The following is a 22,326-nucleotide window of genomic DNA, read 5'->3' as shown; positions in this document are numbered from 1 at the left end:
GGCCAAATAGTTTTAAAAACACCCATCGGAAACCCTAATAAATTATTTCACACTCCTCCCCCCATCCGGACGTCGGTCGGAGCCCCCGATGCCGTGTTTGCATGTTCACCCACAGCTACTGCTGCCCACCCGCTCTTCTGCCAGTGAGGTAGCAGTACCAGGAGAGGTAAATTAGGACTAATTAGACCAAATTGTGTCAGAAACAAAAATAGAGAGATTACAGACTTCTCAGCCGGTTTGAATTTCAATGCAAACATCTCTCAACACCTGGCTGCCGCTGCTGGAGCCCACTGCCCTGCGCTCACTGAGGCCATTAGTGGGCAGTGGTCATCACTGTACGTCCCATCTGGAATATATGCTTTCTTTAAAAAATATATGCATCCTATATAAAATATTAATGTGCTACACACATTTTACTGTGTTTGACCTTTGTATTTTTACGGATCTGTAATAATTTTGAAGTTGTGCTACTGTAAATCAATGGAGGATTAATGAAGAAGAATCATACCTTCATAAGGTTTCCCAAGAGAGCCAGGGATACAAAATCTGCTCTTCCTCTTTCTCACAGGTTTCCAGCAACTCTTTTTTTTTTTAACCCTTCACATTCTGGCGTGCTGTTCTTGACATATTTTATTTGTTCTATGAATGGAAAATTATATATTGCTAAAAGGGGGTAAATGCACACAGAACACATTTGGGAACATCAGTTTAACGTTGTTAATCAAATGTCTCTCGTGGAGGGCATTTAATTCCGTTTGAAATGAGGGTATTAATACTTAGGTCTGTTTAAAGTCAAATGTCCCTTCTCTCCCTTTAAATCACAAAAGGGTTTGTTTGGAGGAAAACAATGGCGTCAGAGCAGGGTGGAAAGAAATGGCATGGGCGTGCAGGGCCCAGTGAGCCAAAGGGTGTCTGCTGCACCCTGCTGCGGGGCTGGGTGCTCCCCTGCATCTTCCAGGAGCACAGCAGCCAATGCTGTGCTGCATCTTCCGCAGTTCATCAGCCCTGCTGTACTCAGCGCCATCTCCAGCACATCACAAGTGACAACAACGTACAGAAAAATGTGTAAAAATGTCATTTTTCCTCTTCCCTCAGAGAAAAGCTAAGCTTATCCTTCTGTCTGAAGCTTTTCACTTTCTCGGATTTCTCTACATGTGACTTGTTAATCCATCAGTCCTGTTTATCCAACGAGGTTTATTAATGACAAATGTTGCTAGCCTTGCTGAGTTATGACTGTAAACTGAAAGAATATGAGGGCCAAGGTGAAAAGGTGATTTCTTTATAACAGCTGTAATTTATCCTGGGCTTTGGCCAGGCCTTTGATTTTGGGCTGGCCCTGGATATAGTATTCCTACTGATTGCATTAGAATAGCCCTCAGGGGTCATGCTGAATTCCAGGGCCCTGGAACCAGTTAGAAGAATGGAAGATGACCATATGTGCAGGGTTAGAGAATGATAATAAGGTGCAGCACAATACAAGCCTGGGTGTTGTGGAAATCCTCTGCTATGCCTTGTGCATGCTGTCATTCATGCGGACATTGCATAAGAAATGCATCCCAGCTTGGGCAGGAGGAGCAGAAAAGAAAGCAGGAAAAAAGAAATTAAGTCTCTTAGTCCGTGGGTTCATTAAATGTCTCCTGCAATGAGAAGATTTAAGTCTGTCATGTTACTTCTGTTTAGATTTTGAAAAGCTGAAAGAGGCCAGTGCCAGCTAACGCAGTTTCAGCAATTGTTTCTGAGTATCACCTCTTGTGCAAAAGCCATCTGGTCCTTGTCCCACAAAGAAGAGAGATGGAGAATACGAGGGCCTCTCCCCTGGTTGGGGCTGTATTCTGTTTCACTGCCTGCGCTCGTTTCAGAGATGGGAGCTCTGTGCAGAGGTGGCCCTTCCAGTCCTGCCCAGCTGTGATCTCCTGGCTTGGACCAGGAACCCGGGCTGCAGGGTCCTCTCAGCAGTTCGTTTTCTGATATGGGTACATAAAACCACATCTCCTCCATCTTCACCAGGAGCCAGCTCTCAGTCTTTAATATGGAAACTGTTCCACTTGTCACAGAGTAATTAAAGCTGAAAAAGGGGTTGGTAGGAGAGAACAAGCATACTTGTAATTTTCCTAACGAGCTGTTAGGGCACTGTCTTGGTAGAGGTAAAACTGAGCGTGGGGCTCTGCTCCATCAAATATCCACACCATTTCTATTAAGAGCTCACAGATAAGTCACCTTCTTTACATTTTAATGTTCCATTCCAATCTATAAATCGTAAGAACTGTCACAAAACAGAAGGTGTGTGCACACCTGTCCTGAGGTTGGCAGGATTGCCTCTTTCTAGATGCAAAGAGGTGGTCGCACTGCCCCAACAGTTCTGCAGGTTGGTGCTATGTGCAGCCACAGACGAGTTTTCACAGGTGCAAGATTGCTTTTGAAAGAGATCAACCTCTTAAAGTGCAGTTTTATTAACTGTTGACAATTCCCATTATTTTCAGACATGGCTGATTACACTGTCACCTCTGGCAAATGCCGGTACGGCTCCTGATGTCTGCCTGGCAGACCTCTTCAAAGGCTTTGGAGCAGGGCGGTACTGTACCTGAATTGTACAAAACGCATCTGTTTCCTCAGTAAGAGCAAAGCTGTTAGTTGCAGGCCCGTCCATCGGGCTCTCTGGCTACGTACGAAGCTGTAGACGTCCTGCTAATCCCTGCACCTACCAGCCTGTCACTAAGTGCCAGATCTGTGATTTGTGGCCATCAGGAGTGCTTGCGCTGCTCCGGTGACCGCTTCCATGTGAGATCGGTATCACAGTCGGTCTGTAATAAGACATTTCATTAGCTCTTCACGGTGCCTTTTAGCCTCCACAAAGCTTCATCACTGTTACCGTACGTTAATTTATTGCTGTGCCAGCTTTTGCCTACTGTCAGTACAAGCCCTGCCCAGTAATTCACCCTATTGTGAAGCTTCAGATCATTTGCCAGCAGTGCAATAATTGTGTCCCTCATCAATGCAGCGTGCTTGTCCTTCCCATATGATAAACACATACAGTAGAATAGAATAGTTTCAGGAGGAAGAAAGTAGGATTATTTATTTGTTTATTTATTTATTTTGAGAGGTGGGAAGGAAAGGGTGAATATTCCTAAGGTACTCACTGCAGTAATGCAGTGCAGAAAGACTTCAGACCTCTGGACAGCTGCTGATCTGTCCATAGTGCCCCCCCAGATGCATCCGTGGTCCTGTGGGAGGTGCTGGTAAAGGGCAGCACAGAGTGGGAGAGGGAGTGCTGCACTCGGAGCAGTGTGTGACTGCATGGGCAGTGGCATACTTTGTTTGCACAGGATGACTCTTTCAGCTCCTGGTGGAGCAACTGCTTTTGCAATGTGCTGGTTGAGCAGTAAACAGCTATGGTGATGGCTGGGGCCAAATGCTGGTGGTTCTGCATCCTTCACAACAATATTTCAGAAAAGGCAGCCTCAAATTCCTTCATGCTCAGATGGCAAAATAACAGGCAGACATCGATCTTCCCTTACAGAAGTACTGCAAGTTATTTGAGGTTTCTTAAATAAGTATGTAGCGGCCTGAGGAATTTATCTAAAAAAATCCTAATTAACACTAGAAAAATAATAGGCTTTATTGTCTATTATTCTTTCTGTACTCTCCTCCATAAAACATGAGACTTGAGAATAACTCAATATTCATTTGTTATTTCTGAGCCCATAGGTGATACCTATCAGAGTTTGTATTTCTATCAGTGATGCTGAAAAAATTCTTTTCACACCGATCTGCACCGATTCCTTTAAAAATTGGAAGAGTTAGGAGTGCCTGTGTGTAATGCAGCTGTATTTCCAAACCGTGGAGCAATTAATGCTCAAACAGAAGCTCCAAACAAGAGCAGGATCCAGAGCCAGGATGCCAGGGCTGCCCTGTGTTGGCACAGTTCTGGCAGGCACATTCCTGCAGGTCGGGGGGTGCAACCCAAGCTGCTGTTCTCTGTTGCTGCTCTGCATTGCTGGTGGCTGCCCAGGAGGTGGGAGCGAGCAAACAAGGGTGGTAACTTCTTAAATCATTCCAGGTAGATCCATTCAAAACGCATCAGCCCTCATCCCCATGTGAGCTCGGTCTATCCAGGCTGTTGGTTTTTTTTTGTTTTGATTTGCTTTTTTTTTTTATGACTTCTCCGGATTTTGAAGTAAATGTTGTAAGTGCATTAAGAACAGCAGTAACAAAGTCGTGTTTCTCAGCTCAGGTCCTTGTAGGGTTGGGCACGATCCTGAAAAGAATGAAATGAATTCCCTCCGCAGGTAACTGCACCTTGGGCTCGCGTCGTGCAAAGCTGCTGCTTTATCTTCCCATCTGACATACCGCCAGCCTCGTTTGCAGGAGGCTGACCTTGTGTCAGACAAGATGATCTGACTGACGTTTTCTATTTCTGGGAGTGATTAATCTGTTTATTAAAAGTGCAGTAAGAAAACCCTTAACATTTCCTTCCACATCCCCCTGCATGGAAGCACTCAGAGCCGGGTTGGATGAGGCTGTGAGCAACACAGTCAGAGGGAGGTGTCCCTGCCTATAGCAGGGGGCTGGAAGTAGATGATCTTAAAAGGTCCCTTCCAACCCAAACCACTCTGTAACTCATTCTATGATTCCTTGATTTTCATTGAGTTCTTACAGCTTAAGTTTTCTGTTTGTTAGAAGACACAGAATTCATTATTCAAAGAAATGCTGACCCCAGTGTGTGTTGGGTGTGAAGACAGGACAGCCGTACTGATGTGGGGTCTGGGTGACCCCCCTGAGCTGCCAGCTTGTGTCAGCAGTGTGACATACCTCTCCACAACCAGCAAAGCTTGAGGGTTCTCAGTGTGTTTGAAAACATGTCGGTAAAGTACTAACAAAAGCCATTCCCATCTCCTAAGTGCTCCTGGGAAGTCTAAGATGTATAAACCTATTGACTGCACCCAAATGCTCATAGGCACAGCTGGATCTCCTGGACCACTCAGTGTCTTCCACTGAGAAATTCGTCTCTTGTCTGAGCTGTGCAGACACATGCAAGATGTGGAGCTCTTGCAGCATCCATGAGCAGCTGTAGCTGCACCTTCACTTGCTGTCCTGGTAACAGTCACTTCTCAGCAGCATTGTGGTGCTTCCTTTGTCCCGCAGAATGGCAGCATGGATTCTCTCCTAATTTGTTTGCACTTTGTTTTTTAATCTCTTTGAGCTATAAGCGCTCTCAGGATTCATTACACTCCTTTCAGATTTATTCATATTTCCTCTTCTTGTGGCATTCCAGGTCCCGGCTGGCCCTGATAAGCACATCAGTCACTGCCAGCAAGGAGCAATGCTGTACCTTAATGGTTGTCATCATTGCCCAACACACCCATGCGGAGCAAGCTGTGAGGAATGCGGGTTTTCATGCTTTATCAGCTGTAACTAAACATCTGGTTACAGAAAAAAAAATGAGTCACTCAAAGTTAATGACGTTTATGATTTCATATAATTCCTTTCAAGCAAAACAAATTCCACTGGAAGAATATAATAGATTATCTGTGGGACTGAATCAATTGAGGTTCTAACGTCGGTGTTATTTACAACCCATCCATTTTCCATTCTGAGCTCAAATTCTGTTTTGTCATTGCCAGCAGGTCTTTCGCATTCCTTTTTAAATGCCGTCCAAAATGCCTTCATTTTGTAGTTTCCTAGAAACATAGCCACTCTTCTAGCTGTGAATTCAAACAAATTAATTCACTTTACACTACTGAAACGTTGACTAAAAAAAGGGAAAAAAAAAACATTTATATTCTTAAAATGTGGGTACTGTATGTATCTGTGAAAATTCTTGTCTGAATGGGCAGTTAAGCAGCAGCACAGCTGCCCAGGGGTGGTGGGGTCACCGTCTATGGAGGCGTCCCAGAACTGCAGAGATGTGGCACTGAGGGATGTGGGCAGTGGGCACAGTGGGGTGGGCTGTGATCGGGCTTAGGAATCTCAAAGGTCTTTTCCCACCTTAATGATTGCAGGATTCTATGGTGGCCAGCTGCAGAGGTGGAGTAACGTAGCCTTTTACAGCACTTCTGATCAGTAGGAAGATGTTAGCAATGCTCTGATAGGGTGTGAAAGAAGAACTGCATTTCCCCTCTGTAGGTGGGAGGAACTGGGTCATGTGCTGTAAGTGGTGGAAGGAGCTGCATCTCCTGGGGACGTGAGGTTTGCATGGCTGTACACCCTGCACAACTCTGTGCCCATCTCCCTCATCCCCTTCTGCATTTGGCCAGTTCTGACCAAATGTGAGAGAGAAATAGAAGTCCCAAAGGAAGATCAGTTTCTCAAGATGTATGTGCACGAAATGGTGGGAAGGAGATGATTTGTTAGTGTGCTGATGGAGGCATGAGCAGCTGTCCAGATTTTCCTTGTTAGAAACTGGAGAAAAGCAAGAGGAAACCACCTGTGTTTCCTGTGCATGTTGTCTTTGATTTGCATCACTACACAACTATAGGTGCTGGATGAGGGAATGAAAGGCAAAAGCCCAAGTATCTATAGGGCAAACCTGCTCCCCAGCTCCACCCCATAATTCTATTCCTAGCCATTGCTTACTGGTCCAGGAGGATTTGGGAACAGCCAGATTTATCCAGATATCGTTCTTTCCACTAGGAAAATGTTGTGAAACAGAAGTGGGCAATGGCAGAGTACTGTGGTTCCACCACATTCAACACCAAGGGAAAAGCTGCTGTGAATTCTGAACGTGTGTGCGCTGCTGAGAAGCCAAGGGCAGCCTGGCACTGCAAGCTCTTCAAGATGCCAGCAGAAAGGATGAGACATGGACCAGTAGATGACGGAGCTTCTCTTTGCTACCCGTCATTACGTATGGGGAAAACAGGGAGATATTCTGTGCTGCTGCTGTCTAGGAGATGGCTGGAAGTGGTATAAGATCAGAATAGGGAGCAGGCAGTCTGACTGCACAGCTTTGAGCTGAGCAGGAGCAGCCAGTGGCAGCATTATGGTTTGTTTTGTGACAGCGAGCGAATGAACAGAACTGTAGCCTTTTGAACTGAGAAGGGATGTAAAAGAACTCTAAAATCATCAAAAAATCATCTTTCCCAGGAAATGGCTGACAAATAACTTTGAGAGGCATAACATGGGCTAAATGTGCTTTAGCAAAACCTTTGACTTCTGCTCATTATCAAATTATCATTTGCCAAGTTGTAACATAGACTTCTTCTTTTCTTAAAGCAAAAACTGGATGAAAATGCCTGCATCCTGAGAATGTTGTTCTCTGCACCCTTGAGTCTGGAATTTAGCAGACTAATGGGATCAGTCATCCCCTACTTAAATACATCCTGGACAGCAGTCACAGGAATGTCCTTGTTTGTGTCCCAAATGTACTGTTGTCCTCTTTTTAGCATCTCTGAAAATAAGTGAAAATCATGGCAAACGCAAACCAGGTCTTGGCAGGCAGTGCTGTGCTGGTGCACCTGAGGGTACATCTCTCCTATCACATTAGTCTGTGTCCCAGGAGGATCTGCTGTCCTTTACTTATTCCAGTTGTCATTTCTATGGCATGACTTGAGCTCAGCAGGTCCAGATTCTTCCCTGCACGTTGCTGGTGGCACAAATCTCAGCCTCTGCCCCAGTCCACTTGCCGCAGGTGGGGCCATGCCAGCTGCCATGGTGGTGTGGGAGCAGGTGGGTCATGAGAGCACCTGGGTTAGGAGATGGGCAACAGGCAAAGCCTCCAAGGGCAGCAGAGAGAGAAATGCTTTGGCATCCCATCTGCTAGAAAAAAATGCTTCTTGAGTCTCGATAAACTCAGCTCAGCTGAAATACCAAAAGTTTTATGTTAAAAATTTACTGTTTGGTTGCACAGCGATTTAATTACATGAAGTTGAATTGATCTTCTATAGAAAACTGAAAGTTCTGAGTGGAGAAACCCTCAGGCTCAGCTCTGCCTTGTGCTGCAATGCAAATCCAGAATAGCTTGCTTTAATGAATCTGAGAACAACACCAGTGAGTATGAAGTGAAATTAATTGTTTAATGGGAAAGCACAAAATCAGATGGATTCAGGACCTTTCTGGAAGTACAATAGGAGCCACAGAAATGGACATGCTTTAACAGCCCTTTTTTGCTGGATAGAGTTTCACATCCTCCCAAATGACACCCAGTTGTCTTCGCAGCGCAGCAAAGATCTCTGACTTCTTTCAAAAGCTTCCACGACTTATCTATTTCTGCTTTTTTCTCAGCTGTTGTTGTAAAATCTGTTATCTTTAATGTATTACCCTGAAAAACAACACACCTTTGAGAAGGCCAGTGGACTGTGACATAATTAGATGCAAAATGCACATCTAAAAGCTGTTTACTTCCTGTAACACTAGGATAACTACTAATGAATCCCCAACTCTGGGGATTCTCAGTTTGTAACTGGATACTCCACAAACTTCTTATCAGATCAACAATGATTTCTGTCAAAAAACAAAAAAAGAAGTAAAGTGGGGGTGGGCAGGTTTTTTCCCCCTCAAACCAAAGTTTAGCCAATATGCACTGATTCTAAAGCATTTTTAGCATGTCAGGAAGAGTAGTCATGGTGAGTTTGAAGGGATAAGGGAAGATAAAGTGTATCAAAGCAGGATCTGACATTCGTGATGCTATGCAGACCTTTCTTTCTGAGAGCATCTTGCAGGCCAGACTGACAGCAGGGATTAATCCATGCAATGGCAATAAACAATAGTTGAAGTGGGGTTGAGGCCTAACACCTGGATGCGATGTTGCCATCAGTGAGGAAGCCTGTTTCATGCTGTGGGTGAATACTTATGATCCTAAGGCTGTCACTTTCTCAGGTAAGGCTTCTCAGACCTGTTTTGTGAACAGATTTTTTTCCTTTTCATATTCAAGAAAGCTGCAGGCTGTCTGATTCAAATAGAATGCTTCGGCAGGCTTTGCATATGACCCTTGTTGTAAGGTACAAGCACAAATAGGCAGGCTGACATTTTATGTCTCTCTGTATGTGCATATTTATTCCTTTTAAGCCCCTCCTGAGGAGCGAGTTTTCCCTCGCTGGACGCTGGCACCTCCAGGCTGTTCAGGTGGCTCTGGGGGCACAGCCGGGTTTCCCATCTGCACATCCTCCTGGCACAGCCAGGTTTCCCACCTGCACATCCTCCTGGCACAGCCGGGTTTCCCACCTGCACATCCTCCTGGCACAGCCGGGTTTCCCACCTGCACATCCTCCTGGCACAGCCGGGTTTCCCACCTGCACATCCTCCTGGCACAGCCGCTGAGCCCAGGCACCACGTCACACCACCCTGGGCAGAAGCAGGCTTGTCACGGCCGCTCAAGTGCCAGCACTGTGGAGGGATGAAGGAAGGACAGGATGAGGAAATGTTCCCTTGTCTCCCTCTCGCTTGGGTTACCCTTTTTGGCAGTAAACCTTGCCAAAAATATATGTAAAGAATCTGAGAGGCCTTTAAAGGACACAGAGGGTGAAACTTATCCGTGAGCTGGGCAGCACTCAGGAAGTCGTGGCCCTGCAAAACCTTGCTGGGACGGCAGCCACGTGGCGGCTTTTTCACCATTTTTGACCTCGTTTACTCTCATGCATTATCTCTGACTCCTCAGGGTCAGCCCGTGTAGGTCAGGGATTCATTGACATGGAGGTTCATCTCTCTTTTTTACAAGAAAAAAAAAGGCAGGGGAGAAAAGAGAAAGTGGGTTGGACAGACTGACAGGAGGCCCCAGCAGCCATGTCCAGAAACCAGGAGAGCAGGCGTGGCTGGCATGGAGGAAGGGAAAAAGCTCCAAGGGACTCCTTGAGCCAGGCAATGGAGAAGTGTGCATATGGGAGCTGACTGGAAGTACCTGCCTGTGCAGACCTGGTTCTACAGAGAGCACAAAACTGGAGGCACGGCATGCAGAGAACTCCAGCTCTCTCCCTTTTTAGTGTGTCAGGCTCTCATTTTCCTCAGGAGAAAAACTTACCAACCAGACGCCTTCCAGGCAGAAGGCTGTGGAGCAGAAATGTCACTGCAGTGAAACAGTGCCTCCTCTTGGAGCCAGGTCTGTGTGCTCCGCTGGGGAAAATGAGCACCCCTGCTTTGAGAGCTTCGCATCTCAGATGAAGAGATGTGGTTGAAGATGCCACAAGTTTTGAAACCTGAAAAGCAGGAACAGAAATGGCATTATAAGGCATTGCTGTTCTATAATATGTTTTCCAGGCAGCAGAAAGCTCATCCCCTACAACGTGTTTTATGATCATACTGAAGCGGCAGATGTTGATCCAGATCCAGACTGCTCCAAATTGCCAAACGTAATTTCTCCTGTAGTTAATTTCTCAGCCCCTTGGCAATGAACTGCCACTAATCCTGCCAGGGAGGTGACAGGCACTGCCTGACTGGCCAAGTAGACCTGGGGCTGGGGTTACTCTTCCAACTACCTAACTTTGGTAAAATTACATGGAGGGTTTAATTATCCTGGCCATGTGCTAGGATATCCCCTGTGGAAACAAAGGGAAGCACGATGGATTTGTTAATTTTGTGCCTGAATGCAAAACATGTTTGCAACAAACGCTAGACTACGTGTACTGAAGGTCCCACGTTGAAGTTGCTTTGTCAAGGAAGGTTTTGCTTAGAAAAGCAGGGGATTAAATCCAGATTTCCCAAATCCGTGTGCTGACTCCATCCTTGCCAGTCCGGACTCTTCACACGAAATATAAATCAACTTTAACAAGGGACGAGATCGCTTTCAGCCGTGGTTGTCATCAGGAGGGTACAAATGGCCAATCCACTTTCACCCGCCTCATCTCGCTCTTTATGGCTACCCAGTTCTTCACCAGAAATACCTCTGGGAAATATCAGTTGTGACTCCTTTGTGAACTGTTCCGTTTGTGTCAGCTCCCGAGGAGCCATTCATTTAAATAAGTAGCTATGATTTTTATTTTTATTTTTTTTACTTTCATCCCTTTCTCTGTCTAGACAGATACTTAACACGAATTTATCTCCTTCCTCTGCTAGTTGGCTGGTGCATTTAGATGTCGCAGGAGAAATTTCATACGTTATGAATGCTTGCAAGGGCTAAAATCCGCGGCTGGTAACCAGTGAGGTGTCTGGAATATAGAAGTCAGTCGGACTAATTCCGTTCTGCTCATCTGTTACTGGAAGCCTTTCTGCTAAATTCAGGCTCACAATTAGCCTGTTAATGTTTACAATGTGGCTCTTTTGGAATAGATGGGAAGGATTTGCAAAGTGAATGCGCCTATAAAATCTCTTATTTACATGCATCATTTGAGTGATTGTGTGCGCAGAGGGACAATGACGCGAGTTGTTTCCTATGCAGTGTATTCAGCAGTCTTTTTCATGCAGCAGCGTGGGCACAAAGGGTTTTTAGGGGCATTCATCGTGCCCTTCTCCATAACCCCCCTCACAGAGCTTACAGCAACTTCATTTCAGTGTTCGATTTTCACAGGAAAGAAATGCACCCACAAGGCTTGGAAATCCCGGGGAGGGCAGTGCTGCAGCTCCGGCCCGGGGCGGCTCTCAGCGCCCTGCCCGCCGTGCGGGGCTGCCCCGCAGCGCACAGCCTGCTCTGAACGCTCCGCAATCTGCTGCAGTGGGTTTGTGGTCGTAGCTGAGCCGGACCTGTGATAAAACCTGGCGGCTAACGAAGCCCTGGCAGCAGACACGAGCCTGTATTTCTCCCCAACTTTTATGCAGAATTTATTTCTTGATCCAGCGATAATTTTACTTCCCAGATCAATGCTTTTTTTATTCTGTTCCAAAATACTTTCAAACTACTTATCATGAGTTCTTGGAGCAGCCCTAAATGGCAGACATTCGCTATCGAGCTTCTATATTAAAAAATAAATAAATGACCCGCATTCGGTCTCACGGAGCGATGAAACCCTCATGTCACTGCAACGGAAATTAACCTTTTGTCAGCAACTGTTAACAGGAGGTTTGCAAAGACCCTGACTTTCCAAACTGCGGAAATAGCTGAGAAGCGGCAGCGCTCTGACATCTGAATTTTAATACGCTGCCTCCTCAGAAAGCTTATCAGACGGGTAGGGGGAAGTATTTGTGCAAAACGCTTTTATTTGCCTGTTTTCTCTCCATTCAGGGAGAGTAGTTGCCCTAACAATGGCATGAATCCAGTGTATCGGTGAGTTGTGTCCCTTGAACTCCAACTTACAGAACAAAAGACTTCTGAGAAGCATCCACGCAGCAGATGTTTAGTTATCTGAAGTGTCAGAATGCCAATTAGATATTGAACATGGCAGGAGGAGGGTGGAGTTTCCAAAACAAATGAATGATGAATAGGAACAGTTCCCGAGTTTGGTCTCAAGTCCTGCTGTTCTTTTGTAAAATGATTTGTGGCAAATTTGTTTTGTCACTGAGGCATAGTTCCCTTGGGGATTTCGGTGATTTCTGTAATCGCTCCAAGAAAACTTAAAAATGAAATTAAAAAAAAAGAGCATGAGGATAAAATGCCCTGTTTGTTCTGAAGAGAACAAATTGCTCTGCAACTGGCCGCGATTTAAAGTGTAACCAAATAATCCTGTCTTCCGTGTGCTTCCTGCAGCAGGGCAGCTCCCCACGCTGCAGTCCCAGCCTCGTAGCCTGATAGAAAGAGGATTCTTTTTCTGGAGGTCAAACATGAATTTCGTGAATATCCTTTGTTTTGGAGATTCGGTTGTAACCATTTTAATTTTGTTACTCCTCAGTGCCAGCGTAGTCTTATAGGGCATGGAAGGGGTTTAAAAACACCAGCTAGGTTACAGAGTGCCTCCCTAGCTGACTTGCATTTTTATCATCACTGACCTCAGCAAATCCTCATTAGAAATTAATATAATGGGGACGTTTTCAGTTCAGCGTTTTATGTGGTTTTAAAGCAGTCTTTGACTTGCAAAATGCTCTGGATCGTTCTTGCTTAATAATCACAAACAACTTGTAAGTGTACTGGGGACAGGGATTGTGTGTGTGTGTGTCTGCATGTGTGTGTGTCACAGAAGAATACCGGGCAGTATAAAACACCAGGCAAAACGGCAGAGAGGAAATTGGACTTGCATTGACTTAAATAAGCAAGTGCTGTGACAAAATTGTTTAGTTCTCTTTTGACCTTTTGAGGTCACGTTTGACTATTTATGCTATCTCCTAACGCTCTGCTTCTCCCTGCCTGGTAACAATTATGTGTTTATGCCGTTCTTGGCCTTCCCATTTGGCATATTAAACAATTGCTAATTACTGCATAAAAATATGCATTCCTACTTTGGAGCTTCCTGTAAACACCAAGCCACTTCAAAATGCACTATTTAAACAGCCGAATGAAAACTTGTGTTTTATCTACGTTGGTTGATTTGTTTGAAACAGATGTAAAGCAAAGCAGTAAAAATTAGCTTTTCCCCCCCCTCCCCCCCCCCCCCCCCCCCCCATCCAGCTACAGATCATATAGAGTGAAGAGTAAATTTCAGGGAGGTCAAACTGATCTGTTGTGTGTGACTGTGAGTGGCAGCACCCTGCAACACGAATGGAAGAGGTTTCAGCAATAATCAGCCTGCAGGGACGTGGTCTCTCAAAGTGCTGAGTGAGTTCTGCAGTTCTTCTCCATTCCCGTTAATTTCTGCAGCTTTTACTGAATTCCAAAGGCCAAACCAGAGCTTTAAAATACAGCTAAGTTGGAGGCAGATCCTGGCACTCATCTTTAGGTGAAAGACATTTGGTGTGTAAGACATTTGGAGAGCACATCTCTAATAGCTCCATAAAAAGCAGTTACCAGATACTTTCAGAAAATACCGGAGATAATTTTTCATGCAAGGTTTCTGTAAAATCTGTTTGTTTTCTTCTTTTTCTCTCTCTTTTTTTTTTTTTTTTTTGTATGTTTTATTCATCAGGCTCAGTCTTACACCTTTGAAATCATTCAAGCACTTAGAGTTGCTCCCCTGTAGAGCAAAAGTGACCAATTCCACCAATTCAGCCTAACTCAGTATTTCAGTAAGATTGTTAAGAGGCAATTAGGTCAGGCTCTTTGCCCACTTGGTTCATTGTTGTACTGCTTAAAAGCATTGAAGACTTACCAAAAATTGTTTACGAAATATGAATTCTTTCCTCACATTCTTAGTTCATGAACTCTATTTCCAAACTGTGCATTCCTCCAGAGAAATTGCTGTGTGAAAATGAAAATGCCGGACGAATCACCTGCTTCCTTGGTAGATCTGATCCTTCAGCTTTTGCTTTTAAAAATGTATGCAGGGGCAAATGGTTCCAAGCGAGTGTTAATTGTGCCAACTAGTTCAAACATGTCTGCTTGTCCAGTTAACCACATAAACGGATCACTGTCAAAATTGAACGTGTCTCTTGCTGTCTCACCCCAAATCAAACCAACGCTGCATCTTTTAGTGGATCACCTTGGCAATACAGCAGCAGGAGCAAAGCGATATGACACGCAGCTCCAGATCAAGTATGCCAACATAAACAGGCAGAATCTCTGCACTCGATGACGTTACAGTACGTAAAGCAGTGAAACGGGACAGGAAAGCCATTTCCCATGCTATTTCCTGATTTCCTGCTCTCTGCATTCCTGCACATAAACCTTTAATTCATTTCAGAATGCAAAGGTCATGACAGAAAGTCAGAGGATAAATATACCCTTTTGACAAACAGAAGGTTGACAGCAATTTTTACCCAAATGTTTCTGAGGCCAGGTGTTTCCCATATACTGTATAGAAATGTGTACCTCTACATGTTTTGTTGGTATTTTAACTGTAAACACCCTTAAGCATTATGCTTGAAATAATTTCTTGGTGGAAAGCAGTTACATTTTCTGTATTTATGCAAGACCAATGGTCTGCTTAGCAAAAAACCTGGTGTTCCAGTGACCTAGGGGTTGCATGGCATATAGCAAATGTCCCGTTTGAGCACCGTGGATGACAACTGGTTACGTATTCAGTGTTCTCTTCTGATTGAGCAAATTAAGTACTTGCTTTCGAGTAATGAAGCAGCTGAAGCTTTAACTGAGAAATTGTGAAGGAGAGGGCAGTGTTGAAGAAGAAAGCACTCTGCTCCCCTCAGCATCTCAGTGCCCCACGGAGACAAGCATGGGCTCCAGGGCTGGGTCCCACAGGAGGGGCTCTGTGCACCTCTGTGCCTGTTCCGCCTTTTGGGAGTGCATGGAAAAGAAGTGTTGGTTGTGGAGGCCAAGGCAGAGCCATCTGGTCATGTCCTTCACAGCTTAATATCCTAGCAGTGATGCAGATAACTGGACATTGTAAAACCACGTTTGTCTCTCTGTGAAAATAAGGCAGGGTGAGAAAACATTCATTTTGTTGAAGCTGGAGGTGTGTGTAGGCCAGGCTTATTGGCAGCTGTCAGGAGGGACCTGCTAAAATGTTTTCTCTGTCCCTTGCTGGCAGCCAACCAAACCCTGCCTATTTGAGAATGTATATTTGTAAAGCTGTTCCCATTCTGAGCACTTACAGTCATTCTGGGACACAACTGAGGTTCACACAAAAGGGGTGGCTGGCAGTCAGGAGCTGTTATTGCCTGCATCAATGCTTCCTGCAATCAAAACCACTGTACTTTTTCTAGAAATGAATTGGTAACAATTGTCGGGGGGTCATTGGCTCCCTGTCGTTAGCCTAGCATCTTCTAACGTGACTTCTCCCCCTGAGGAATTAAAGACTGCTTGGCCTCCTACATCAGGACTCCCAAGGGAGATGTGGGCATTATTCTGCCTTAATTTGGTAAGGGCGTTTGTAGTGGCTGACCTACTCAAACACACCCTGCAGAAGGTAAATCCTACACACAGCTGCAGCCTGTTTCAGAACTTGTTTGATGAAGCCTGGAAAATGCTACTGAGAGAATAAAACAATCCTCTTTGCACGTAATAATTATTTGCTTTGGAAGTCAATTTGGACTCATTAGATATCAAAGTTTGAAAGCAGCCTTCAAAGACAACTCTCCTAGCCTCCATCCCCCAAATAAAATATGAAGGAGATAAATAGATTAGGGTTCTGTTTGCATATTGATAAGAAAATGTACATTTACATCAGTGTAACCAAATACTTATCACAGCCATTGCAGACTTCAAGGTCTCTATTAATGTGAGGGGAGGGCTAATCTTCATTGATGAAATCACTCAATTCAGCAGGGTGGGTTTTGGTTCTCTTCAGCTCTTATGATGTGAATTACTGCCATAGATTTAATGAATTTGTTGTATTCTCTCAGACTCTCCAGCTGATCTAAGGTTCCTTAAATTCCTCACGTGCTTTGAAATGACTTACATGCAGACATCTCCCCTGAATTTTGCAGCATGGCTGCTCCAGTTTCTGTGAGACTGGACCTGAGTTTTGTTGGTACTGTAGGAAACCTCTTTCCTCTCGTTGCCTCTTTCCACAAGGAGACCTTGATCATTGGAAGATACACATGTAGTAAGTGACAGCAAATATACAGAGGGTGCGTATTGCGTGTTCGTGGTAATTTTTGATGGATTCTAATGGCTGTAAACCAGGATATGAGTGTTATCGTGGATTTGCCTGCTTTCTTTTCTTGTGGTTTAAATCCAGAACCTTGAACTATGCGATGCCTTGAAGTGCATTATCAAGTGCTGTGTCAGATTCTGGGTAACCAGAAAAATTAGAGATGTGTGATGCAGGTATCATCAGACCCCAAGTGTGATGTGCAATTGGAGGGTGGGTGAGATGGGTCTGCTGCTACGCACAGGAACAGCTCAGACTGGGGAACCAGATCCCGATGTTTTAGGTACTACCTGCAGAGCTGATGTGACAAGGTGACATTTTTCATGACTGCAGTTTGATGCCTTAAACATACTGGAGCAATAACACTACTGCAAAGATTGTGCCCAGGGTCCCCTTGCTGCCACACGTGTTCAACCCCACACTGACTGTATCTATGAGTAAACCCCAACGGCTGTGCTGGCAAATGGTATTTTATGCCATGGACATAAAACATCAAGCCTTACCTACTACAGTGAAAGACAAAGCAGATTTTCTTCCCTCCTCCTGTGCATCAAATTTGTGATTTGTGTTTTCATTTCTATCCAGCTTTCAAACCAGCTGTGTTGGGCCATAGAGTAACTTCATAAATTACTGGGGAGATGACAAAAGCTATCCTGCAAGAGTAAATCTGAATCTTAGACACTGCAGTAATCAGGTAGGACTTTACATATGTTCCAAAGGATGGAACTTAATGGCACAAAAATGCCTTTTGTGTCATTCCTTCTTAGGGCAGAAACTCTGTAAAACAAGTTTTTTGCATTATGTTTCTAATGCTGTGATGTCAATACGAGGTGTGCTTCCAATGCAGTAATTTGATTTCAAAACGTTCTTGGTTTGTTTCTTTGTACGAAAAGTATCAGCGGTGCACAGCTCTGTTCCTACTCTCACCAGGGCCAAATGTCACAAATTATCTTCCGGAGGAATAGAGTTAGATTTTCTGTGTGTGCTGATGTATTTCAGATTAGCACATCGAGGAAAATCCCTTTTGCTGTAAACTTCCATTGCTTCTGTTGGATCCAAGAAAGTCACTGAGGTACTGCCTCCTTTGCGAGCTCTTTAAAGGAAGTACTGTATAATTCAAAAACAAGAATACATGGGAACTAGCACTGTGTGAGTCTTCACAAGCTCAAGGCTTGCATTAATTGTAGATAAGTGTGTTTTTTCCAAATCTCTCAACCTCCTGAGTCTGCAGAACTGGAACAGAAAATCTCTTTTAAAAACAAAAGGTTGTTTTTGTTGTTATATTTAAGTTTAATAACACATTTTAGATCCAAACCAAGCAGCATTGTCTCATCAAGTTTCAGAGCATGTGTAAATGTGAAAGTGGCTTATACCTGGGCTTAACCAGGGCTCGCTGAAATTATGAAAGCATGGCAGCAAAGACAGACAGCCTTCAGAGGGTTTTGGATGGCTCTCTGTGTTTGCAGACCTCTGGGACAGGCTGGTGGTTTCACTCTCAAACTGCAGAGACAACTTCCAGACCAGTAAATGGGGATGGAGAAGGGAAGTGCAAAGCATTGCTTTAATTCAAACTACAGGAAGCCATAGGAGGGATGGGGGAGAGACATTCCCATTTCATTTCTGTTCCCCTATCTCTGCTGGGCTCTGTATTATTTTTGGACGACCATTCTGTGAGTCTTGGCATTGAACATGTGTAGTGCAGGGCAGGCCCACCAGGCTGACCATACCAGGACTGGGGTGATCGACACCCAACTCCTTCCCACCCAGCTGGGAGCCCGGATGCAGGTCTCCAGCTGGGAACAGACATCTCCAAATCTTTCTCCCTTCCTGGAAAACAGGAGCCCTTTCCAGCAGGAGAGCAACCAGCAGAGCAGCTTCTCTGTTGTTCAGCAGCTGCTGGTACTAAGGCAGGGTAGTTATATTTTCAGGATTCCTGGTTTTGGAGGATGAAGGGAATTGAATGGCTTTGGAGAGGAATTTTTAAATCCAGGATGTCAGTGTTGCAAGAAGGAAGCAGTGAGTTTTGTTCAGCCATTCATCTGAGTTGGTTTTCCTGTCCAGCCACTGCTACAGCTTCTGGTTCTGTTATTTACTCTGGATGGCAGCAGATTTGGTGTCCTGATTTGGGGTCCCCCCCCATCCCCCTTCCCTTTGTGTTATCATCACTCAAGCTGTACAAAGTGAGTGCAGCATTCCTATGCAGATACTGTTTTGTAATGTCAGCAGTGATGTCTTTTAGTGTTGATTGTTGTCTGCCTGGACCAGCCACCAGGGTCCAAACAATGGCAGTTTTTGTGGTGAGATATTTACCATTCAACACAAAAGCTGTAAATAAATTACTATCTGATAAATGGTCAGACACAAAAACATGCTTTGTGACCTTCCTTCTTCCTCTCCTCTTTGCAAATCAGGTAACACAATGAAATTCAACTTGCACTTAAGACATCTGTGATTGGTTTTCTATTCCCAAATATCCCCTGAAAATAATGAAAACTGGAGAAGCACTACGGGATCTGACACAATGAGAACCTGCAAATTGCACTCAGAAAAAGAGTAGAAGAATGAGTAAAAGCAGACCTGGTCTATATTTAACAAAGATTTAGCCAGAACTGTAGGGAATTAAAACTAAACCCCACGTATCAACTGCAAGGCAGTGTCAGCCAGTCCTTTCCAAAAGATGTGTGCTGGGGAACAGCTGGCTTGGCTCTGGCACCGGGGCTCCATGCCCACCTGCTGCTGCACAGCTCCCTGTGCTGATGCAGATGTGGCTGCTGCTGCAAGAATCCTCAATCCCAGCCCTGGGACTTTTGCCTACCACTGTGTATAAACCCAGGTCTTCTGCTTGAGATATTGCTCTGATTGAAATGCTTGGAAGACATTTCGGAATTGTCTTTTTTGTTTCCTTTAATGTGTTTGACATGGTTTTGCCTATAAAAAGACTACACAGAATATGCGTATACTCAGGTGTCCTTATTGTCACAGTTGATATGTTGCCATGGAGGAAGGCTATTAATGAGAGGAAATTAAATTAGATCACCTCTGTGCACATTTATCTGCACGCAGTGCAGCTTCGATCTTAAGGAGAGGGAGTTCTTGTGGGAAAGCAATTACTAGGTGCAGGTGCTCAGGAAAAAATGCATTCCTTATACACCTCTGAGGGATGCAGATGGTAGTCAGGCGTATGCTGCTCTTTGGGATGCTAGTCACTTCACCAGATTTCACAGACAAAAGGTAATCTATCTCACACAAATTCTACAATTAGCAAAACTACTGTTTTTCCAGAGTTGTCTTCAATGTGTAACAGATATGCTGGTGTTTATGGCAGGGAGTGTAAATCATCTGCAGCTCTTCTGGAGACCTTCTAGAGATACTGCAGACTTGTCTGGTGCAGTGTCCACTGAATGCAACAGGTGTCTGATTCCAAAAGTCCTGCAGTCTTGCATCTAGGAGCACTGAGGGGCAGCCTGGGGAAGATTAACATCTGTGATTATCAGAGGAGAAGGCTGTATTGAAAGGAGTATAGATCTTCTGAAGCAGAAGTCCCTAAGAAGGGTCTGTGTGTCAGTGAGAGGTTCTGCCTGCAGTCTGTGGCAGTGAAGATGAAATGTGGATGAAACCTGAAGCAGATCCTCTACACTTACAGATCCAATACTTTTTTTTCTTCCTTTCTGTCACACATTTTGCAGCATCTCAGCCCACAGTATGGAAGAGTAAAGCACTGGAAGAAGAATGAATCCCGTGATTGTGCCCCTGGAGGGGCTGCACTGGGGCTGTTGGCCGGACCCCTCCTTTGTGGAGCTGGGTCCCCCTGTGAGGATTGAGTGCAGAGACAGATTCGTGTATGGATTGCCTTCCTTCCGATTCCATTAAGGAGGTAGGGAGACTAATTATTAGCCTTTTGAATCTCTGACCAATCAATTCTGAGTCCATGACAATGCTTTAGGACTCATTCTGCTTCATGGAAGAGCAGATTAAATATTTTATAACTGTAGGAAATTATCCTCAGTTTGTAAACAAGAAAATTGAGCCCCAAGGTGACAGCGTCAGGTACAGCACAAGGCATTATGTGTGCATGGTAAATATCCACTGCGCTGGGATCTCAGTAGGAAATGGCACAAACTGCTTGTTTCAGAAGTAAAACCAGTAGATTGTGAAGAAGCAAAAATCATACCAGGTACATGTATTACATGATAACAGTGTTTTAGTAGTGAGGAAATGCAATGTGTACATTTAGGTATACTTAATTTAACCTAATTAACCTGATTTAGGTTCCTACGTCACCCGAAAACTCAACAATGCTTTTTAATCGCTCCTGGACTCCCGAGTTTCTTAGGAGATGGACTTAAATTAACTTGCTTAAAAAAACTGTGTTTTCTGCGGTTTTGTCACAAAGGAGAATTAAGTAATGGCAGTTTTTCTTCTCTGCTCAGCCATAATCCAGGCATAATCTGTACAATAAATTTTGCTTCTGGGCCAAAATCCTGCGTGGCAGCTTGCAGCCCAGAACAGGATCTCAGAGATGAGCCACGTAAGCCCTGAAAATAGGAGCTGATAATGATAGCGATTGCTGGCCAACCTTTAACTGCATCTGCACTACTGTGTGTCACTAGAATACAATTTTGTATGTTAAACAACAGATGTCAGACAGAAGAAAGGAAAGAGGCCTTTGCTTTTCTTCTGTTGTGGACCTTGTTCTTCCAAAGCAGCCATTTTTTCAGTTGCCATGACAGTGTTAATAGGAGTTTATCATTTTCCCATGCCTGCTGCATACTAATGAGGGATCAATTCATGAATGTTATCTGCAGGGCGAAGCGGGGCCCGGCGCGGCCGTGGCGGAGCATCCAGGTCCTGGCAGGGCAGCCCAACGCCTGCAGCAGGTTTGTGCCACGCAGGGTTTCTGCTCCTCACCTTTGCTGCATGCCTGCAGTGGGAAATGTGGCAGGCAGACCTGACAACTGCAGTGACCAAAAATGTTTGACTCGCTGTTTCTCATTCGTCATGAGGAAAAAGAGCTGGGACTCATTCACAGAAATAGGGGAATGCCTTCAGAGGTGTGCCATAGGGAAAGCCAAGATTTGTGGCACAGCTGGCAGCTGGAAGCTTCTCAGTGTCTGCAGTTGGGAGCACTCATCTTCAGGCAGGCGGTGAGAAGGCAGGTTAGATCTCATGCAGGAGAGCACTGCGGTCTCAGATGGTGCCTCTCAGCAGCGTGCTGTGTGCTGTGGGACTGATCCTGCCGCTGCCAGCCACTGTCCTCAGCTCCCAGTGGTGAAAATAGGTGGAGAAACTCAGAGATATGGAGCTGACGGGAGAGCTGGTGGAGGTGCAGCTGAGCAATGCTGAGCAGTTTTTATCTGCAAGTTAAAGAAAATTGAATTCCATGGTACCAAACACAGCACGGCAGCGTACACTGGAAGATGTCTGTCCCAGATGCAGGTGGAAAGGGTTTTTTTTTCCCTCATCAATTCATCAGCTGCACTGAGAACGTGCTTTTGAGTTGATTGTTATTTATATTGATGTTATGATTTATTATAGGCAGTAAACTGAAAATCAAACGACGTCTTATTTGAGCTATGTAAGACTTTTCAAATCTGTACAGTCGTGTTTCTCATATCCTCGATTCCTATGTGTAAATCAGCGGTTTTCTTTATGGGCTTGTATTTCATTTTATTTTATTTTCCTACTACAAAGGGCCAAAGAAATGAGGAGAGAGTTTCACCTCTTTCCACACCCCACACCCACCCATTTCTTTAAAAGAAATCTGACAGTATTTTGAGCTTTTCTTTTTTTGTTATTTGCAGTTGTTCTTTTATCATTATCTTCAGGAAGCAGCATTACCACGTTGTAGATAAGAGGCACATCCAGATGTGCATATCAAAGGATGAACAAC

At 44.6% G+C, this 22,326-nt stretch overlaps 1 long non-coding RNA gene across 1 annotated transcript in view; it reads left to right on the top strand.

The window, feature by feature from the left end:
• Nucleotides 1–22,033, top strand: part of LOC125701186 (uncharacterized) — a 32,252-nt gene extending 10,219 nt beyond the window's left edge. The window contains exons 2-3 of the long non-coding RNA XR_007380169.1: nt 20,123–20,310; nt 21,242–22,033. This is a non-coding gene — a long non-coding RNA (uncharacterized LOC125701186). The remainder of the gene's footprint in view (nt 1–20,122; nt 20,311–21,241) is intronic.
• The last annotated feature ends 293 nt before the right edge of the window (nt 22,034–22,326 follow it).

Source organism: Lagopus muta, chromosome 16 (assembly GCF_023343835.1).
Source record: "Lagopus muta isolate bLagMut1 chromosome 16, bLagMut1 primary, whole genome shotgun sequence".
Classification (NCBI taxonomy): Eukaryota; Metazoa; Chordata; class Aves; order Galliformes; family Phasianidae; genus Lagopus; species Lagopus muta.
The sequence above is the reverse complement of the archived record's forward strand: the minus strand, read 5'-3'. Positions and strand labels throughout refer to the sequence as shown.